Below are 21,260 nucleotides of genomic sequence, written 5' to 3'. Positions count from 1 at the left end.
ACTTGGGTATCTGAGGATGGCGATAATGTTTGAAAAAATTTCTGCCTTTCCCAATTGAACATACACCTTCAAACTGCCTTATTGGAATTAATACCTTAAATTTCACTGATGTAAAACTGGGTAGTGTGACAGAAAATGAATGGGAACCTACAGAGGGTAGGTATATTGTGATTTAAAGTAATAACATCAGCAATCTGAATACAGTGTCCTGGTAGGTATCAAAATTGTTACTTAATTTTTAATTTTTTACTAATGGGAAACTTGGAAAACTTGAATAGTAAAGTTCCAAAATAGAGATGGTAGAATTATGGTAGGAAAAAAACACATGTCAAAGAAATATTTGTCAAATTATTATTGTTTGGGATTTCTTTGTTTTAAGAGAAGAAACACATAGTTTCTGGATCTGTTGAGCTAAGTAAATGGTAAGTGCTGGTTAAATTTCTCTTCAATAGTCCTGATTTTGAATAAGAGATTTTTTTTTTTTTTTTTTTTTTTTGCGGTACGCCGGCCTCTCACTGTTATGGCCTCTCCCATTGCGGAGCACAGGCTCCGGACGCACAGGCTCAGCGGCCATGGCTCACCAGCCGCTCCGCGGCATGTGGGATCCTCCCGGACCAGGGCACGAACCCGTGTCCCCTGCATCGGCAGGCGGACTCTCAACGACTGCACCACCAGGGAAGCCCTGAATAAAAGATTTTTAAACTTACATTATACTCTCATTCTACAAAATGAGTGGGTCATCCCAGTTAGTTAATGCTGTTTCTAAGGAAAACAGTTATAGAACATGTTGCTATGATAAAATGCTTCTAGCATAAGCCCTATACATTATAGTCCTGCAAAATGGAGAATTTTTCTCTCTCTGTCTCATTCTCACTCCCTCACTCTTGCTTTCTCTGCTGTCATTATCTGGTAGCTTGCCAGGGAAATTTTTCTTTTTACATTATTCTTGGGCCTTGAAGGAGGAGGAATGATATCTCTTGCAATAGTAATTTTTAAAAAATTGAAGAACGGAGTGGTTACTTTTTCAAGCTTATACGATAATTAAGGTCAAATCCTAACAAATCCTGTTTCTTAACCCCAAACACTTGACTTCTAGTTCCTGTTTCATCATTTGAATGCCCATGGCATTCAAATTATAATTAGTTCAGTTGGGACTTACCCATACTATAGAATTCTTTGTAACCAAGTAGTACTTAGAAAGGTTTAGAATTTATTTTCCCTTTTCAAAGCATCAGGGAAATAATTTCCAACTCCAAATCTAAGAATTCAGTTTGAAAGATGATATATACTTTTACCTCAGCAAAAATGGAAGCTGGAGTTTAGAAAGTAGATGTTTAAATCATGACTCTTGAAATGAGTTATTTACCATATTATTAAGAAGCAATAAATGATGAAATAATATAGTAAATAAATCCGTTTAAATTAAAGAAGGAAATTCTTCTCAAGGCTTGTAAATGGCATTTTTCTTTTTGATTTATATTGTAGAATCTCCAAATTTTATAAAATTACCATTTTACCCCTTTCTGGGCATAACACTCATAAATAATCCTAGTTAAAATAAAGCACTGGATTTAAGGTATTAATATAAATTCAAAATCCCTTAAAATATTTTTTTCTAGTCTGAAAGTTTTGTTTTCACTAGTGAAGGAGTATTTTCAGTTTACATCTTCAATTTATCTCCGAAGCACTGAACTTTCCTTTTGAGAATTCACTTTATTGTGCCTTGAGGGCGCTGGGTTTTTCTGATTGTGATCGTCTACATCCTTGGTGAAGCCGTGCTGCCAACAGTTGTGAGGTGTCTGAGACTTTTCACCCAACTTTCCAGCCAGCAAAAGAGGTAACCAGAGTGTCAAATGTCACATCAGTTCCCCAAGTCCCAGTTCCCCAGGCATTCTTGACACACCAGTAAGATGGGTAGGAGCAGTGGAGACTCGCCCCACACATGCAAATAAGGATGTTAGCACTGTGAAAAAAAAAAGAGAGCGTCAGGGCTTTAAAAAAAGAAACGTACCTCGAAAACCAATTTCACTCTTGATAAATGGAATCATTTTTTAGCAAACAACGTCTTGTTCCAAATTTGTTAAAGCTAGGTCAATATTCTTCAATTTCTGTGTCAAATGCCAGTGTGAAAAAATGTTAGTGCCATGGGTAATATATGAATTAGTGAATGTAACAGCTTGAGTGTTTTTGCTCAGTAAAATGCAAAACATATGATTTTTAAGATAACCTTTAACTTTTTAAAATTTGGTTAAAATAAAAAGAAATGAATGTCATAATCTTATCTGCAGAATGGACTACTGTTAGTATGTCTTCCGTATCATATTTATTTCTTTTTCATCCAGATTTTTATCATATGTTTCTGGTATTTTCTGTTGCAATCATCTGGAAACCCTCCTCTTTTTCCCTTCTTTCCTTTTATTGTCACCTGTCCCTCTCTCTCTACCAATCCTATCAATATCTAGGGATATTGTTATTTACTAGAAAAAAGTCACAATAAGTTTTTAAATTGAAGTTGCTAAATAAGTAGTGTGGCAAATTTATGAGAATAATTACCCTTTTTCTTTACGGATTCATTTATTTAATAAATATTTATTGAGCAACTGCTATGTGTCAGGGACTGTTCTAAATGCTGGGGATATAGCAGAGAATAAAACATACAAAAAAATCGATAAGCCAATGTAATTCCAATATGTGAAATTCAATAAAATATAATTATCACCTAATTGTCCACATTGGCAAGAGTGCCCACTGCCTTTACTCTGTAGTTTCAGGAGTGAAATTGATTACCTTTTAATCCTGCTAGGGGTTAATGATTACCCAAAGCTCAAGAGTCTGTTTCTTACCTAGAGAATGTCTAGTCTTTGGCTTGAGGTGTGACCGTTTGTACCTGGAATGAGCAATAGGTGGCGATGTTAGCACATAGGACCTCAGGAGTAGTGTTGCTACTGATGCTTTTCTTGTCTTTTTTTTAAATTGAAGTATAGGTGATTTACAACATTATATTATTTTCAGGTGTACAACATAGTGATTCAGCGTTTTTCAAGACTATACTACATTTAAAGTTATTACAAAACAATGGCTATATTTGCCTGTGCTGTACAATATATCCTTGTTGCTTATCTGTTTTATACATAGTAGTTTGTATCTCTTAATTTCATATTCCTATCTTGCCGGTCCCCCTCCATCTCCCCACTGGTAACCATTGGTTTTTTTCTCTGTATCTGTGAGTCTGCTTCTGTTTTGTTATATACATTCCTTTGCTTAACATTTTAGATTCCACATATAAGTGATAGCATACAGTATTTGTCTTTCTATCTCTGACTTATTTCACTAAGTATAGTACTCTCTACATCCATCTACATTGATGAAATGGCAGACTTTCATTCTTTTTATGGCTGAGTAGTATTCCATTATATATACATACCACATCTTCTTGATCCATTCATCTGTTGATGGACACTTAAGTTGCTTCCATATCTTGGATATTGTAAATAATGCTGCTATGAACATTAGGGTGTGTGAATTTTTTCAAAACACTGTTTTATTTTCTTTGGATATATACCCAGGAGTGGGATAGCTGGATCATGCAGTAGTTCTATTTTTAGTTTTTATTATTTTTTTTACATCTTTATTGGAGTATAATTGCTTTAAAATGGTGTGTTAGTTTCTACTTTATAACAAAGTGAATCAGTTATACATATACATATGTTCCCATATCTCTTCCCTCTTGCATCTCCCTCCCTCCCACCCTCCCTATCCCACCCCTCTACGTGGTCACAAAGCACCGAGCTGATCTCCCTGTGCTATGCGGCTGCTTCCCACTAGCTAGCTGTTTTACGTTTGACAGTGTATATATGTCCAAGCCACTCTCTCACCTTGTCAGAGCTTACCCTTCCCCTTCCCCATATCCTCAAGTCCATTCTCTAGTAGGTCTGTGTCTTTATTCCTGTCTAAACCCTAGGTTCTTCATGACAATTTTTTTTCTTCAATTCCATATATATGTGTTAGCATACGGTATTTGTCTTTCTCTAACTTACTTCACTCTGTATGACAGACTCTAGGTCTATCCACCTCATTACAAATAGCTCAATTTCGTTTCTTTTTATGGCTGAGTAATATTCCATTGTATATATGTGCCACATCTTCTTTATCCATTCATCCAATGATGGACATTTAGGTTGTTTCCATCTCTGGGCTATTGTAAATAGAACTGCAATGAACATTTTGGTACATGACTCGTTTTGAATTATGGTTTTCTCAGGGTATATGCCCAGGAGTGGGATTGCTGGGTCATATGGTAGTTGTATTTGTAGTTTTTTAAGGAACCTCCATACTGTTCTCCATAGTGGCTGTACCAATTCACATTCCCACCAGCAGTGCAAGAGTGTTCCCTTTTCTCCACACCCTATCCAATATTTATTGTTTCTATACTTCTTGATGATGGCCATTCTGACTGGTGTGAGATGATATCTCATTGTAGTTCTGATTTGCATTTCCCTAATGGTTAATGATGTTGAGCATTCTTTCATGTGTTTGTTGGCAGTCTGTATATCTTCTTTGGAGAAATGTCTATTTAGGTCTTCTGCCCATTTTTCGATTGGGTTATTTGTTTTTTTGTTATTGAGCTGCATGAGCTGCTTGTAAATTTTGGAAATTAATCCTTTGTCAGTTGCTTCATTTGCAAATATTTTCTCCCATTCTGAGGGTTGTCTTTTGGTCGTGTTTATGGTTTCCTTTGCTGTGCAAAAGCTTTGAAGTTTCATTACGTCCCATTTGTTTATTTTTGTTTTTATTTCCATTTCTCTAGAAGGTGGGTCAAAAAGGATCTTGCTGTGATTTATGTCATAGAGTGTTCTGCCTATATTTTCCTCTAAGAGTTTGATAGTTTCTGACCTTACATTTAGGTCTTTAATCCATTTTGAGCTTATTTTTGTGTATGGTGTTAGGGAGTGATCTAATCTCATACTTTTACATGTACCTGTCCAGTTTTCCCAGCACCACTTATTAAAGAGGCTGTACTTTCTCCACTGTACATTCCTGCCTCCTTTATCAAAGATAAGTTGACCATATGTGCGTGGGTTTATCTCTGAGCTTTCTATCCTGTTCCATTGATCTATCTTTCTGTTTTTGTGCCAGTACCATACTGTCTTGATTACTGTAGCTTTGTAGTATAGTCTGAAGTCAGGGAGCCTGATTCCTCCAGCTCCGTTTTTCATTCTCAAGATTGCTTTGGCTATTCGGGGTCTTTTGTGTTTCCATACAAATTGTGAAATTTTTTGTTCTAGTTCTGTGAAAAATGCCAGTGGTAGTTTGATAGGGATTGCATTGAATCTGTAGATTGCTTTGGGTAGTAGAGTCATTTTCACAATGTTGATTCTTCCAATCCAAGAACATGGTATATCTCTCCATCTATTTGTATCATCCTTAATTTCTTTCATTAGTGTCTTATAATTTTCTGCATACAAGTCTTTTATCTCCTTAAGTAGGTTTATTCCTAGATATTTTATTCTTTTTGTTGCAGTGGTAAATGGGAGTGTTTTCTTGATTTCACTTTCAGATTTTTCATCATTAGTGTATAGGAATGCCAGAGATTTCTGTGCATTAATTTTGTATCCTGCTACTTTACCAAATTCATTGATTAGCTCTAGTAGTTTTCTGGTAGCATTTTTAGGATTCTCTATGTAGAGCATCATGTCATCTGCAAACAGTGACAGCTTTACTTCTTCTTTTCCGATTTGGATTCCTTTTATTTCCGTTTCCTCTCTGATTGCTATGGCTAAAACTTCCAAAACTATGTTGAATAAGAGTGGTGAGAGTGGGCAACCCTGTCTTGTTCCTGATCTTAGTGGAAGTGGTTTCAGTTTTTCAACATTGAGGACGATGTTGGCTGTGGGTTTGTCATATATGGCCTTTATTATGTTCAGGTAACTTCCCTCTATGCCTACTTTTTGGAGGGTTTTTATCATAAATGGGTGTTGAATTCTGTCGAAAGCTTTCTCTGCATCTACTGAGATGACCATATGGTTTTTCTCCTTCAATTTGTTAATATGGTGTATCCCATTGATTGATTTGCGTATATTGAAGAATCGTTGCATTTCTGGAATAAACCCCACTTGATAATGGTGCATGATCCTTTTAATGTGCTGTTGGATTCTGTTTGCTAGTATTTTGTTGAGGATTTTTGCATGTATGTTCATCAGTGACATTGGCCTTTCTTTGTGACATCCTTGTCTGGTTTTGGTATCAGGGTGATGGTGGCCTCATAGAATGAGTTTTGGAGTGTTCCTCCCTCTGCTATATTTTGGAAGAGTTTTAGAAGGATAGGTGTTAGCTCTTCTCTATATGTTTGATAGAATTTGCCTGTGAAGCCATCTGGTCCTGGGCTTTTGTTTGTTGGAAGATTTTTAATCACAGTTTCAATTTCAGTGCTTGTGATTGGTCTGTTCATATTTTCTATTTCTTCCTGATTCAGTCTTGGCAGGTTGTGCATTTCTAAGAATTTGTCCATTTCTTCCAGGTTGTCCATTTTATTGGCATAGAGTTGCTTGTAGAAATCTCTCGTGATCTTTTGTATTTCTGCAGTGTCAGTTGTTACTTCTCCTTTTTCATTTCTAATTCTATCGATTTGAGTCTTCTCCCTTTTTTTCTTGATGAGTCTGGCTAATGGTTTATTAATTTTGTTTATCTTCTCAAAGAACCAGCTTTTAGATTTATTGATCTTTGCTATTGTTTCCCTCATTTCTTTTTCATTTATTTTTGATCTGATCTTTATGATTTCTTTCCTTCTGCTAACTTTGGGGTTTTTTTATTCTTCTTTCTCTAATTGCTTTAGGTGCAAGTTTAAGTTCTTTATTTGAGATGTTTCCTGTTTCTTAAGGTAGTATTGTATTGCTATAAACTTCCCTCTTAGAACTGCTTTTGCTGCATCCCATAGGTTTTGGGTCGTTGTGTTTTCATTGTCATTTGTTTCTAGGTATTTTTTGATTTCCTCTTTGATTTCTTCAGTGATCACTTCGTTATTAAGTAGTGTATTGTTTAGCTTCCATGTGTTGGTATTTTTTACAGATATTTTCCTGTAATTTATATCTAGTCTCATAGCATAGTGGTTGGAAAAGATACTTGATACAATTTCAGTTTTCTTAAATTTACCAAGGCTTGATTTGTGACCCAAGATATGATCTATGCTGGAGAATGTTCCATGAGCACTTGAGAAAAATGTGTATTCTGTTGTTTTTGGATGGAATGTCCTATAAATATCAATTAAGTCCATCTTGTTTAATGTATCATTTAAAGCTTGTGTTTCCTTATTTATTTTCATTTTGGATGATCTGTCCATTGGTGAAAGTGGGGTGTTAAAGTCCCCTACTATGAATGTGTTACTTTAGATTTTCCCTTTTATGGCTGTTAGTATTTGCCTTATGTATTGAGGTGCTCCTATGTTAGGTGCATAAATATTTACAATTGTTATATCTTCTTCTTGGATCGATCCCTTGATCATTATGCAGTGTCCTTCTTTGTCTCTTCTAATGGTCTTTATTTTAAAGTCTGTTTTGTCTGATATGAGAATTGCTACTCCAGCTTTCTTTTGGTTTCCATTTGCATGGAATATCATTTTCCATCCCCTCACTTTCAGTCTGTATGTGTCTCTAGGTCTGAAGTGGATCTCTTGGAGACAGCATATATATGGGTCTTGTTTTTGTATCCATTCAGCCAGTCTGTGTCTTTTGGTGGGAGCATTTAATCCATTTACTTTTAAGGTAATTATCGATATGTATGTTCCTATTCCCATTTTCTTGATTGTTTTGGGTTTGTTATTGTAGGTCTTTTCCTTCTCTTGTGTTTCTTGCCTAGAGAAGATCCTTTAGCTTTTGTTTTAAAGCTGGTTTGGTGGTGCTGAACTCTCTCAGCTTTTGCTTGTCTCTAAAGGTTTTAATTTCTCCATCAAATCTGAATGAGATCCTTGCTGGGTAGAGTAATCTTGGTTGCAGGTTTTTCTCCTTCAACACTTTCAATATGTCCTGCCACCCCCTTCTGGCTTGCAGAGTTTCTGCTGAAAGATCAGCTGTTAACCTTATGGGGATTCCCTTGTGTGTTATTTGTTGTTTTTCCCTTGCTGCTTTTAATATGTTTTCTTTGTATTTAATTTCTGACAGTTTGATTAATATGTGTCTTGGCGTGTTTCTCCTTGGATTTATCCTGTATGGGACTCTCTGTGCTTCCTGGACTTGAATAACTATTTCCTTTCCCATATTAGGGGAGTTTTCAACTATAATCTCTTCAAATATTTTCTCAGTCCCTTTCTTTTTCTCTTCTTCTTCTGGAACCCCTATAATTCAAATGTTGGTGCGTTTAATGTTGTCCCAGAGGTCTCTGAGACTGTCCTCAGTTCTTTTCATTCTTTTTTCTTTATTCTGCTCTGCAGTAGCTATTTCCACTATTTTATCTTCCAGGTTACTTATCTGTTCTTTTGCCTCAGTTATTCTGGTATTGATCCCTTCTAGAGTACTTTTTATTTCATTTATTGTGTTGTTCATCATTGCTTGTTTCATCTTTAGTTCTTCTAGGTCCTTGTTAAATGTTTCTTGTATTTTCTCTATTCTATTTCCAAGATTTTGGATCATCTTTACTATCATTATTCTGAATTCTTTTTCAGGTGGACTGCCTATCTCCTCTTCATTTGTTAGGTCTGGTGGGTTTTTATCTTGCTCCTTCATCTGCTGTGTGTTTTTCTGTCTTCTCATTTTGTTTATCTTACTGTGTTTGGGGTCTCCTTTTTGCAGGCTGCAGGTTCGTAGTTCCCGTTGTTTTTGGTGTGTGTCCCCAGTGTCTAAAGTTGGTTCAGTGGGTTGTGTAGGCTTCCTGGTGGAGGGGACTAGTGACTGTGTTCTGGTGGATGAGGCTGGATCTTGTCTTTCTGGTGGGCAGGTCCACGTATGGTGGTGTGTTTTGGGGTGTCTGTGGACTTATTATGGTTTTAGGCAGCCTCTCTGCTAATGGGTGGGGTTGTGTTCCTGTCTTGCTATTTGTTTGGCATAGGGTGTCTAACACTGTAGCTTGCTGGTCGTTGAGTGAAGCTGGGTGTTGGTGTTGAGATGGAGATCTCTGGGAGATTTTTGCCGTTTGATATTACGTGGAGCTGGGAGGTCTCTTGTGGACCAGTGTCCTGAAGTTGGCTCTCCCACCTCAGAGGCACAGCACTGACTCCTGGCTGCAGCACCAAGAGCCTTTCATCCACATGGCTCAGAATAAAAGGGAGAAAAAGTAGAAAGAGGATGAAATAAAATAAAGAGAAAATAAAGTTATTAAAATAAAATAATTATTAAGAAAAAAAAATTTTTTTAAGTAAAAAAACAAAAAAACGGATGGATAGAACCCTAGGACAAATGGTGAAAGCAAAGCTATACAGACAAAATCTCACACAGAAACATACACACTCACAAAAAGAGGAAAAGGGGAAGAAATCATAAATCTTGCTCTCAAAGTCCACCTCCTCAATTTGGGTGATTCCTTGTCTATTCATGTATTTCACAGATGCAGGGTATATCAAATTCATTGTGGAGATTTAATCCGCTGCTCCTGAGGCTGCTGGGAGAGATTTCTCTTTCTCTTCTTTGTTTGCACAGCTTCCGGGGTTCAGCTTTGGATTTGGCCCCACCTCTGCATGTAGGTCACCGGAGGGCGTCTGTTCTTCGCTCAGACAGGACGGGGTTAAAGGAGCCGCTGATTCGGGGGCTCTGGCTCACTCAGGCAGTGGGGGGAGGGAGGGTCATGGAGTGCGGGGTGGGCCTGCGGCGACAGAAGCCGGTTATGACGTTGTACCAGCCTGAGGCGCGCCGTGCGTTCTCCCGGGGAAGTTGTCCCTGGATCCCGGGACCCTGGCAGTGGCTGGCTGCACAGGCTCCCTGGAAGTGGGGTGTGGATAGTGACCTGTGCTCGCACACAGGCTTCTTGGTGGCGGCAGCAGCAGCCTTAGCGTCTCATGCCCGTCTCTGGGGTCCACGCTGTTACCCGCGGCTCTCGCATCCGTCTCTGGAGCTCCTTTAAGCAGCGGTCTTAATCCCCTCTCCTCGCGCACCAGGAAACAAGGAGGGAAGAAAAACTCTCTTGCCTCTTCGGCAGGTCCAGACTTTTCCCCGGACTCCGTCCCGGCTAGCCGTGGTGCACTAACCCCCTGCAGGCTGTGTTCACGCCGCCAACCCCAGTCCTCTCTCTGCACTCCGACCAAAGCCCGAGCCTCAGCTCCCAGCCCCGCCCGCCCCGGTGGGGGAGCAGACAAGCCTCTCGGGCTGGTGAGTGCCGGTCGGCCCTGATCCTCTGTGTGGGAGTCTCTCTGCTTTGCCGTCCGCACCCCTGTTGCTGTGCTCTCCTCCACGGCTCCGAAGCTTTCCCCCTACGCTACCCGCAGTCTCCGCCCGCGAAGGGCCTTCCTAGTGTGTGGAAACCTTTCCTCCTTCACAGCTCCCTCCCACTGGTGCAGGTCCCATCCCTATTCTTTTGTCTCTGTTTATTCTTTTTTTCTTTTGCCCTACCCAGGTACCCAGGTACATGGGGGAGTTTCTTGCCTTTTGGGAGGTCTGAGGTCTTCTGCCAGCGTTCAGTAGGTGTTCTGTAGGAGCTGTTCCACGTATGGATGTATTTCTGATGTATCTGTGGGGAGGCAGGTGATCTCCGCGTCTTACTCTTCTGCCATCTTCTATTTTTAGTTTTTTGAGGAACCCTCCATACTGTTTTCCATAGTGGCTGCACCAGTTTACATTCCCACCAACAGTGCACAGGAGTTCCCTTTTCTCCACATCCTCACCAACTTTTGTTATTTGTGGCCTTTTTGATGATGGCCATTTGAACAGGTGTGAGGTGATATCTCATTGTAGTTTTGATTTGCATTTCTCTGATGATTAGTGATGTTGAGCATCTTTTCATGTGCCTGTTGGCCATCTGTATGTCTTCTTTGGAAAAATGTATATTCAGGTCTTCTGCCCATTTATTATCAGATTATTTTGATATTGAATTATATCAGCTGTTTATGTATTTTGGATGTGAATCTCATATCGATCATATCGTTTCCAAATTCAGTAAGTTGCCTTTTTCTATTGTTGATGGTTTCCTTTTCTGTGTAAAAGTTTTTAAGTTTAATTAGGTCCCAATTCGGTTGTTTTTTTTTTTTTTTTTTTGCTTTTGTTTCCTTTGCCTTTGGAGACAGATCCAAAACAATATTGCTATGATTTATGTCAAAGAGTGTTCTGCCTATGTTCTCTTCCAGGAGTTTTATGATTTCAGGTCATACATTTAGGCCTTTAATCCATTTTGATTTTATTTTTGTATATGGTGTGAGGAAATGTTCTAATCTCATTCTTTTGCATGCAGCTGTTTAGTTTTCCCAGCACCACTTATTAAAGAGACTGTCTTTTATCCACTGTATATTCTTGTCTCCATTGTTGTAGATTAATTGACCATCGGTGTGTGGGTTTATTTCTGGGCTCTCTATTCTGTTCCATTGATCTATGTATCTGTTTTTGTGCTAGTATCATGCTGTTTTGATTACGCAGCTTTGTAACATGTAGTCCGAATCAGGGAGCATGATATTTCCAGCTTTGTTCTTTTTTCTCAAGATTTCTTTGGCAATTCAGGGTCTTTTGTGGTTTCGTATAAATTTTAGGATTATTTGTTCTAGTTCTGTGAAGAATGTCATATTGATTACATTAAATCTGTAGATTGCCTTGGGTAGTATAGACATTTTAATAATATTAATTCCTCCAATCCAAGAAAATGGAATGTCTTTCCATTTCTTTGTAGCATCTTCAATTTCCTTTATCAGTGTTTCATAGTTTTCAGAGTATAGGTCTTTCACCTCCTTGGTTAAGTTTATTCGTAGGTATTTTATTCTTTTTGATGTGATTTTAAATGAGATTGTTTTCTTGCTTTCTCTTTCTGATAGTTCATTATTAGTGTATAGAAAAGCAACAGATTTATCTGTATTAATTTTGTTTCCTGAAACTTTACTGAATGCTGCTGATGCTTTTCATAAACCAGATTCAAGTGGAGATTGAGCCATGTAACTCAAAGAACCCGATATATTCCCTTTTCATTTTAGAGTTATCTGCTGCATTCCGTGAACCTATTTGCTAAATCACTTAGCCACAAATACAAGTACGGGTTGATTGTCAACACTGGATGATAGCTGATTGGAGAAGAGTTTCTCTGGTTACCAGATGTTGCTAAGAGTTATGAGGACATGCATGAAATGTGAACATAGCACCTGTTATCGTAACTCGTCTTGATCCCCTCAAATTTTCATCTTTCATGATTATAGATGATCTCATTTATTATATTTCTAGCATGTTCACAAAAATGAAGCTGTGGTTAATATGTATTGATCACCCAAAATCTATTTATCATTGTTTAGGGAATGTGGTTTGAATCAGAGATAAATATATATATATATTTCAAGAGAAGAACAGTATGAGCCTGTATTTGTATGACAACGATGATTGAACCTTAAGCTGTAAAACATGACTGATGGGTCACAAAGTTTCATTCCCATGCTTTCCATTCCCAGCCATATGATTCCATTGGGGAAAGCAAGCAGGGGAGACCGAGGTCAAAACTACATGGTCTGGTTCTTGGGTGATCAGCCTTAAAGCACAGGTGAAGCAAAAGTTGGGTCAGCCAGAGGAACATAACAGAAGCACTTTGAAATATAATAATTGTTATGGCTTCTACTGCTTCTGCCATCACTGCTGAAAAGTTGATGTCTTTTAAAAAGATGATGTTGCTTTTTTAAGATATTTACAGGGTTACAAAACAGTAATGCCTACAGCAACATTATTGTTTCAGATAAAAACAAAATAATTAAGCACTGAGTTTGATACATTTTTAAAAATTTATATACACACTATTCTACCTTTTTCAAAATAGATACATTTTAGCCAAGATGTGAGAAACAATTAACTAAAATGGACCAGTTGTACTACAGATTGAAAGAAGAAACCTGTCCAAGTAGAAGATCCAAAAAATATTATCCAGAAGGAATTTGAAGTGACAGAAATGAATTCAAGAAATTAAGCTAATTGTCACTAGACATCAAGGAAAGTATAATTACTTTCAGTTTCATAACTCTTAAGCAGCCTGTCTCCAACTTCTCACTTCCAGAACAACTTCCGTTTCTCTTAGAAAAGCAACTTGCTTTTATTCCCTCCCTTCTTCCACCTTTGCCTTCAGCTAGTATGTTGTCATGCGTCATATGGGTGCTTGAGCTAAAGCAGTGAAAGATACAATCCTTGCCTTTAAGACCCCATCAACCTTGTTTAGAGGAGAGACAAGGAAACAGAAGTGTTGTGTGCTGTGGGAAAAGCCATGATGGAGTAAGCCTAGAGCATTAGGGAACACAGAAGAGATCCTTAACCTGACCCAGGGAAAGTGTCAAGCAAGACTTCTCTTAGAGGAGGGACCAGTGAGCTAAATTTGGAAGGCTGGGCAAGAAGGAATTAGGGGAAGGCTACATGGTACAATGTTGTTTGGGGAACCTCAGATAATTTATTTTGCCAGGAGTGTAGGGTATAAGCTGGGAGTGATGAGAGGCAAAAAGTGGTAGAAGAGGCAAGGGGTCAGGAACGGTCTTGAATAGCATGCTAGGAAGTTTCTATCTTACGCTAAACCTATCCTTAAATATGCAGAGATATTAAGGTCTTGCAAAAATCATCAAGAGGCAAACCTCCTCCTGTAGACGCAGATGATATCTTAATTTAATCTGCTCCTGTGATCCCTCTGAGTATGGTTTCAAAACTCATGGTTTTTGAGCTCAAGGACAGGCTATTTATTTATTTATTTATTTAACATCTTTTTTGGAGTATAATTGCTTTACAATGTTGTGTTAGTTTCTGCTGTATAACAAAGTGAATCAGCTATATGTGTACATATATCCCCATATCTCCTCCCTCTTGCATCTCCCTCCCACCATCCCTATCCTGCCCCTCTAGGTGATCACAAAGCACCAAGCTGATCTCCCTGTACTATGCAGCTGCTTCCCACTAGCTATCTGTTTTACATTTGGTAATGTATATATGTCGATGCCACACTCTCACTTCGAGGGACAGGCTATTTAAACCACAGTAAACATTTGATAAAGATGGCTAAACTGTTAACATACAATTATTAAATATCTATCTAAAGTAGAAAAAATATCAAAATCAAGGAATACCTTTAACATCTTACATTTCTCATGAAAGCCCACAACTCAGTCTACATTTAATAGTCTTATCATCCAGACAATCAGTTTTGTTGTCACTCACTCATGAATATCTTTCACAATAAAGCTATCAACTGAATTCTAAGGTATGAATGTATTAATTTGTTTCCCTTCTATGCATAATTTCAGTCTGTTGCTCCCCTCCATTGGCAGTAAGTATATTCTTCCTTGTATTACAGATATTTCTGGGTAGATTTACTTCCCTTTGCTAAATTAAAATTCCTTCAGGGTAAGTAACATGTCCATTTTACTTCGTGTTCCCCAGAACACCTAGAACAGTGTCTTCCAGGTAGTAGATGCTCAATAATTATTTGAATGAGTTAAAGCAGTGGAATATTAGAAACTGTGGAGGTTCAAGGCCAACTAACTACATTATATTGTTCATAAGAGATTATATTGATCCAAGGTAGTTGGGATTAGATCATTTTGAAAGAGAAGAGGTTAATTACTTTAATACACAGGAACACAAATTTCAAGTTCATTCTCCGTGTCATATCTGAGAAGGAGGGTACTGATGTAGAAAGAGACTTGTCATCACCTGTATCACCTCCTCTGAGAGGTCTTCAGGCAGCATTCATTGCTTATTTCTTATTATTCCCATAGTATTTCTCTGTGGTCCTTAGAGAGATATTGTCTTAATCAGCTTTATGACACCGAGTGTTCAAAACATTTTGTTGAATGAATGAATAAATGATTGGCAATGTGACGAATCAATTTACATTTTGAGCTTGAGTTTACTCTTTTCTAAAATGGTCTAACACCTTGACGGGGTGACTTTGAGAGTCCTGCGCTCGGAGTGGCAGGTGACGTTGATGAGGACGTCACCTGCCACTGGCCTTGAGCTGGCTCAAGGTCCTCGCCAGCTCTGACGTGCTGTCCCTCTTTGATTTTACTATATACACATACGTATATTTTTCTGTTTGTTGCTTTAAGAACTAACCCTGCTCGAGAGTATTTTCTTTAGCTAGTTTAAAAAGAAAAAAAATACTTAATAAACAAGTATGTGGCCAAATGCAGTGCTGAAGAGACAGTCATCATATAGCTTTATAATTTTTTTTCCTGCTTCTGAGTGTCATCTGACAATGCCGATAGACTTATTCTGTTGGGTTTCTGCTTTGGGGTATGGTTTGATTGCCTTGGTTTGTCATGGGGAAGAGATATTCTTAAGGAGCTACCTCCGTGTAAGTGAACTCCTGGAGAAAGTGAGTTTGCCTTTCAATCAACTGTATCACCCAACAGGAAAAGAAATAAAAATAAATAAAATGGTCTAACAATTCTACTTCAGGGAACATTCAGTAATGAAAGTTCTTAAAATCAGTGATAAATGTACACAATCTTTGCAGGGGAGAATTGGAGTGTAAATAAATAAATGGAATTGTGGAGTATTAAGTGAATATATAGAAACATTTGCTAGGATGACACTTTTGTAACATAATATAATGGATTTTGGAGCCAGGCTGCCTAGGTATGAATCTGGTCTCAGACATTTATTAGCTCTGTGACCTTGGGCAGTTACTTAACTTTCCTGTGCATCTGGCTTTCTAATCTGTAAGATAGAAATAACAATTATATGTACCTCACAGAGTCCTTGCTTTATCTAAATGAGTTAATACATGACTAGTGCATAGAACAGCCAAGCACTCCTACGTGCTAGCCATCATTTGTCATTATATATGCATTTAATACTGCACTCGCCACTCTAACATGACCTCAGTGCTTTTGTTCATTTTCATACCTGCTCCATAGATTTCAATAAACGTTTGTTGAATAAATGAAAAAAAAAGTGCTTTGCACATTGCAAATGGACATATTCCATGTTAATATTCCCAAGATCATCCTAAAACCATTTGGGTCAATTTACGTAAAAGAAAACCAGAAATTATAAAGTGACTAGCTGGCTAAAGTTCTACTTATGGGTCTAGTTTATATATCTCTAAGATGGACTTATCTCAGAAAAAGTAAGAAATGGTCAATATATAAAGTTCCTCCAATTCCTTGTTAATCAAGGCTTCAGATACATTCCACTTTCAATCCCAAACGCCTTCTTGTCCAGTGTTTTTTTTAGCTTTTCAAATTGTGAGGTAAAACCCTGCTTTAGGTACTTGTGATTTTAAACACCTCTCAGTAACATCACCGATCAACCTTGTAACACTTATAACACGGAGGGAGTTCTGGGGACCAGATACAACAACTTTGAAGAGGCAAGGAATAAGCCAGAGCAGTAGTGGGAGGCAGCAAGTATGAGGAGCTGAAAATTACATCACCCTGTTGCCCCCGTCTTCATGGCATTTGAAATCTTGGACAGGACCTGAATTAGGAATCAGCTTGCCAAACTGGGAGCCACCAGAAGTTATCTCAGGTAATGTTTAGGAAAAGACACTGAAGCTTTTGGTCTTTTAAAAAACTAAACCCAGAGGACAATTGAATCTCTGCAGATAGTGGAGTTCAGTGCTCTAATTAGAAGCTGAGTTAAGTTTTGCATCCTTGGTAATTATAAAGGTTCTGACCAAACTCATTCTCCAGCCTTGGGATTCGTGAAAGGAAATGTTCAGGGTTCTACAGTGGTTTTTGTTTTCTTTCTTTTAATGTTGATTCTCTTCAAATTAGCAGGAAGTAAACAATATTACTTATTAAACATCTTTGTGAAACAGCACGATATAAGAATTATGCTGCATGATTCATGGTTCCTGCTAAACATATTAATCTCATAGATGTTTTTAAAGGAATCAAATGTGCCAAGTCTTGGTATCATCTCTGTGTGATGTGCTGCAGCCTGCTTGGGATCCTGTGCTTCACAAGGGAAAAAGGAAAGATATTTATTAGCATCTTAGAACACAAAACCTAAGCAACTCCTTACTCTTTCCCAAGCCAGGGCCAAAAGAGCTGATTCATCTCCTCCTTGTCTGCTTGAGAACTGAGTGGTGCCATGTAAAATGGTCAAGAAGAGCTAGAACCCAGAGGGAGAGACTATTATCCTTGTGCCTGTATCCTTGTTTATTCCAGTCCACTCATAAAACCTCTATTTGACCTTCACACAAGGTTTGAAGAAAGAGGGGGATGTGAAGGACAAAAACCTAAACGTAAACTATGAATTCGAAAGGTGTTGATGTGGAGGCCACAGCGTTCTTGCTGGAAATAACCTGTTCTGTACCATGTGTGCAACAAAGAGACTCTTTCCAGGCTGGATCCAGTATATCAGGTTCCTTACGGATCTGGTAAATACACAAGCAGTCAGTTCTATTCTGGGGGTAGATTAAGTGAGAACAATGATACTTAGATCATTTTCTATGTGGGAATAAGAGAAACAAGCTTTGCATATGATTCAGACAATCACAGACAGTAGAATCTTGAAAGAGGTCTCCTCTTAAAATTAAGAAATTTAACTATATCTGTGTCTGTAGATTATTCCCATTAGGGTTAAGTTAGGATTAAGGGTAAGGAATCAGCTCTCTTACAGCATCCAGCCTATCTTACCTATAGTAGATCTTTGTAAATATATTCGTTGAGCTAATGAAGGAAAGAAATCGCTCACCTCCTTTCTACTGCTATAGTTCTCTTAAGTGTGACACATAGAGGAATTCATAAATACTTTCCTGACACTTTGATATTTCTGAGAAAAAGCTCTGGAAGAAAATCTGGCTATTTTAATTCTAAGTTATGGGTTATACTGGTCCTTGATCTACCACCTCCTCCTTCTAGTGAATGTTTAGCTCTTCAATTTATTTCCGTGCCATTAGGAAATGATACTTTTATGACAACCTTCAGGAATAGGGTGGAGTCACATCACACATGCGTTTAATGTACAAGTGGCTTTAGAATCTAACTCCTATGAAGATGAGACCAGTGACCAAGGATCTGAGAGTAGCAGCTGTTCAGTGGGGACACAAGGAGAAAAAGCCACGTAGGATGAGTGACAGGCAGCAGGTGGCCATGCTCTTCTCAGTGATTTTTCAAAGATGTGTCTGATCAATCAAGATTTAGAGTAAGAACCAGCAAATATTTTCTGAGTACTTACTACATTTCCACCATCATGCCCTTGTTACTTTCATATGTTTTCCTTCTTTAATTCTCAACAATAAACATGATATTTATTAAGGTTATCATGGCTTAATATTAAGATAGAATGGACTTAAACTTACAGGCAAGAAAAAGCACTTTTGAAGTCTGTATCCCTTCCCCATTCACAGTAAGAACTTGAGAATTATCTTAAAGAAAGAATGAAGTGAATGTCCTGACATCTAAGTATAGATTTATCCTTATTTCTTCCTTTATCCTAGCTTGGTGGCTCTCAGTCCTAGGTGTGGGTATGTATTACTATAAGCATATATTAAACTTTAAGCATGACATAAGGGAGTTCATGATTATTTTGACTACACCAGATTTTTGCTTTAGGGGCTTTAAAACTAACCCTTGATTAACAAGGGACTCCAATTTATTCAAAATAAGCAATAAAATTAAAAATATAAAACAAAATTCCAGAAACAGTGGTTATTGCCTAGTGGTGTTTCAGTGTGTTATGGAAAGATCCAGGAAGCAATTCAAATCATCTTTTCTAACATCAGCATCTTGAGACACTTGGCTGTGTTGCCAACTGCAGGAAAGAAAAAGGATCAGATAAGGAAGAGTTCTTCAGGTTCAAAGTTTCTTTAATAAAGCTATCTTTCTTTTACAGTCCTATAAACATAAGAGAAATAGCTCGATCTTTCTCTGTATCCTTTCTCACCTGTAAGAAGGAAAAGTAGACACTGTTTACAAAAAGTAAGTTTTTAAATCCTACCTTTTCCACCTAAGATTAACGGTCTTCTTGGAAATGCCCCTCTCTCATAAGCCTGCCATAGAAATCCTTTGCTACATAGCACCATATCCCAGGATTTAAGAGCAGAGCCCTCGGGGCCAGACAGATTGAGTACAAATACCAAATCTGTCCCTTAGCACAGGTATGACTTGGTGAAATTTATTTAACTTCTCTGAGACACAGTTTCCTCAGTCATATAAGGGGATAATTTCTTGCTGCCTCCCATGGCTCTTAAGAACAATATGCCTGGAACTCAGCAGACGATCAGAAATATTTGTTGACGAAATGAAAAGTAATTGTGAAACATGAAGTAGAGAAGAAGCACATAGTTCTCATTAAACTGTAGTGATTATTTGTATTATTTCCTATCTACTAAATAAATGGGAATGAATTTGCTTTATACACTCTCAGTAAATGCAGATTCAGAAGACATGAGGGCATTGGTGGGAAAACAGAATCTCAACATATAAGTCACATGACAGTATCTGAAAGATTTCATTTGTAAATTCAAATTTTCTCCAGTTCCAATTCTGCCATTAAAACTCACTCCCTTTGGTGTGGAGAAAAGGGAACCCTCCTAATGTTGGTGGGAATGTAAATTGGTACAGCCACTATGGAGAACAGTATGGAGGTTCCTTAAAAAACTAAAAATAGAGTTGCCATCTGATGCAGCAATCTCACTCCTGGGCATATATCCAGACAAAACAATAATTTGAAAAGATACGTGCACCCCAATGTTCATAGCAGCACTATTTACAATAGCCAGGTCATGGAAACAACCTAAATATCCATTGACAGATGAATGGATAAAGAAGATGTGGCACAGATATACAGTGGAATATTACTCAGCCATAAAAAAGAATGAAATAATGCCATTTACAACAATGTGGATAGACCTAGAGATTATCATACTAAGTGAAGTAAGTAAGAAAAAGACAAATATCATATGATATCACTGATATGTGGAATGTAAAATACGACACACGAACTTATCTATGAGACAGAAACAGACTCAAAGACATAGAGAATAGACTTGTGGTTACCAAGGGGCAAGGGGGGTGGAGGAGGGAAGGATTGGCAGTTTGGGATTAGCAGATGCAAACTATTGTATATAGCATGGATAAGCAAGTTCTTACTATATACACAGGGAACTATATTCAATATCCTGTGATAAACCATATATATATATAATTGAATCACTTTGCTGAACAGCAGAAATTGACACAACATTGTAAATCAACTATACTTCAATAAAGTTAAAAAAAAAAAAAAAAACTCACTCCCTTCAAAGGTGGCCAGGTGCAGAGGTATGGGTGCTGTTACACAGGTCCACGGCTGTAACCTCTACATTTGGCTTAAACTGTGTTCCCTCAGCATCAACCCAGCCTTGCTCCCCTCTCTGGTCTCTCTCAGTTCTCAGTGGTAGTCGACTCACGAGACCATTGCTCTCATTGTGGGGTCTTCCTAGTTCACCTGGTGGCCCCCTGATGAGCTCACTGGCTTCCACTGTAACAACCCAGGAAGGCTAGGCTTCACGCCTCTGCTGACGGTGGCCCAGTCAAGCTTCCTGGGATAGGACTGTTCTTCAGAGTGGTGTGGAACACCCTGTAAGGTGGCTTCTTCCAGTACAGCCAGAGGGCAACGTGGCAAGAGCTCCCTTGCTGTTCATCTTCTCTTCAACTTACCTAACTCATCTCCTGCTCTCCAGGCCGAAGTTCACAAGTGGGCTATCAGGGATCTATGAAGACCATGGCACTCTGATCTCTCTTTTCCTCATATTGCCACAGTCTTCTTTTACTGCTTTTATATCATATATTCCCCCTTCTTAATGCCAACTAGGCCTCTACTGTGTTCATTCTATAAGCTTAATCCCCCATACCTGGTTGTTGATCTGCTAATAAAGGAAGAAAATAAAGAAATTCAAAAATCTTCTCTCAAGACAGTATCTTGGTTTGCAAGGTGATGTTTCTTCCTGCATAATCCTGTTTTACATGTCAGAAGCTAAATATTACCTTGGTCTTAGTCTCTGCACTGTTTCAGAACCAAATTCCAATCTTCTCTATAGACAGACGGATGCCTTGGATGGAGCAGGCAGAAGATCTTTTACTCAGAAAGGCAAGGGACAAAAGTCCCAAAATTTTTTGAATACTTCCCCATGGTGTTTCAGGTTCAAAGTGCAATTTATTGGGAATTTTTTTAAAAGAAGATTACAGAGATGTT

The 21,260-nt window shown here is 38.2% G+C and overlaps 1 protein-coding gene across 3 annotated transcripts in view; it reads left to right on the top strand.

The window, feature by feature from the left end:
- Nucleotides 1-21,260, top strand: part of CCDC141 (coiled-coil domain containing 141) — a 212,703-nt gene that overhangs the window by 105,302 nt on the left and 86,141 nt on the right. The gene's annotated exons all lie outside the window — the stretch shown is intronic.

This window comes from Orcinus orca, chromosome 7, assembly GCF_937001465.1.
Source record: "Orcinus orca chromosome 7, mOrcOrc1.1, whole genome shotgun sequence".
In the NCBI taxonomy this organism is placed as follows: Eukaryota; Metazoa; Chordata; class Mammalia; order Artiodactyla; family Delphinidae; genus Orcinus; species Orcinus orca.
Note: the sequence above shows the minus strand (reverse complement) of the source record. Positions and strands in the feature narration are given on the sequence as shown.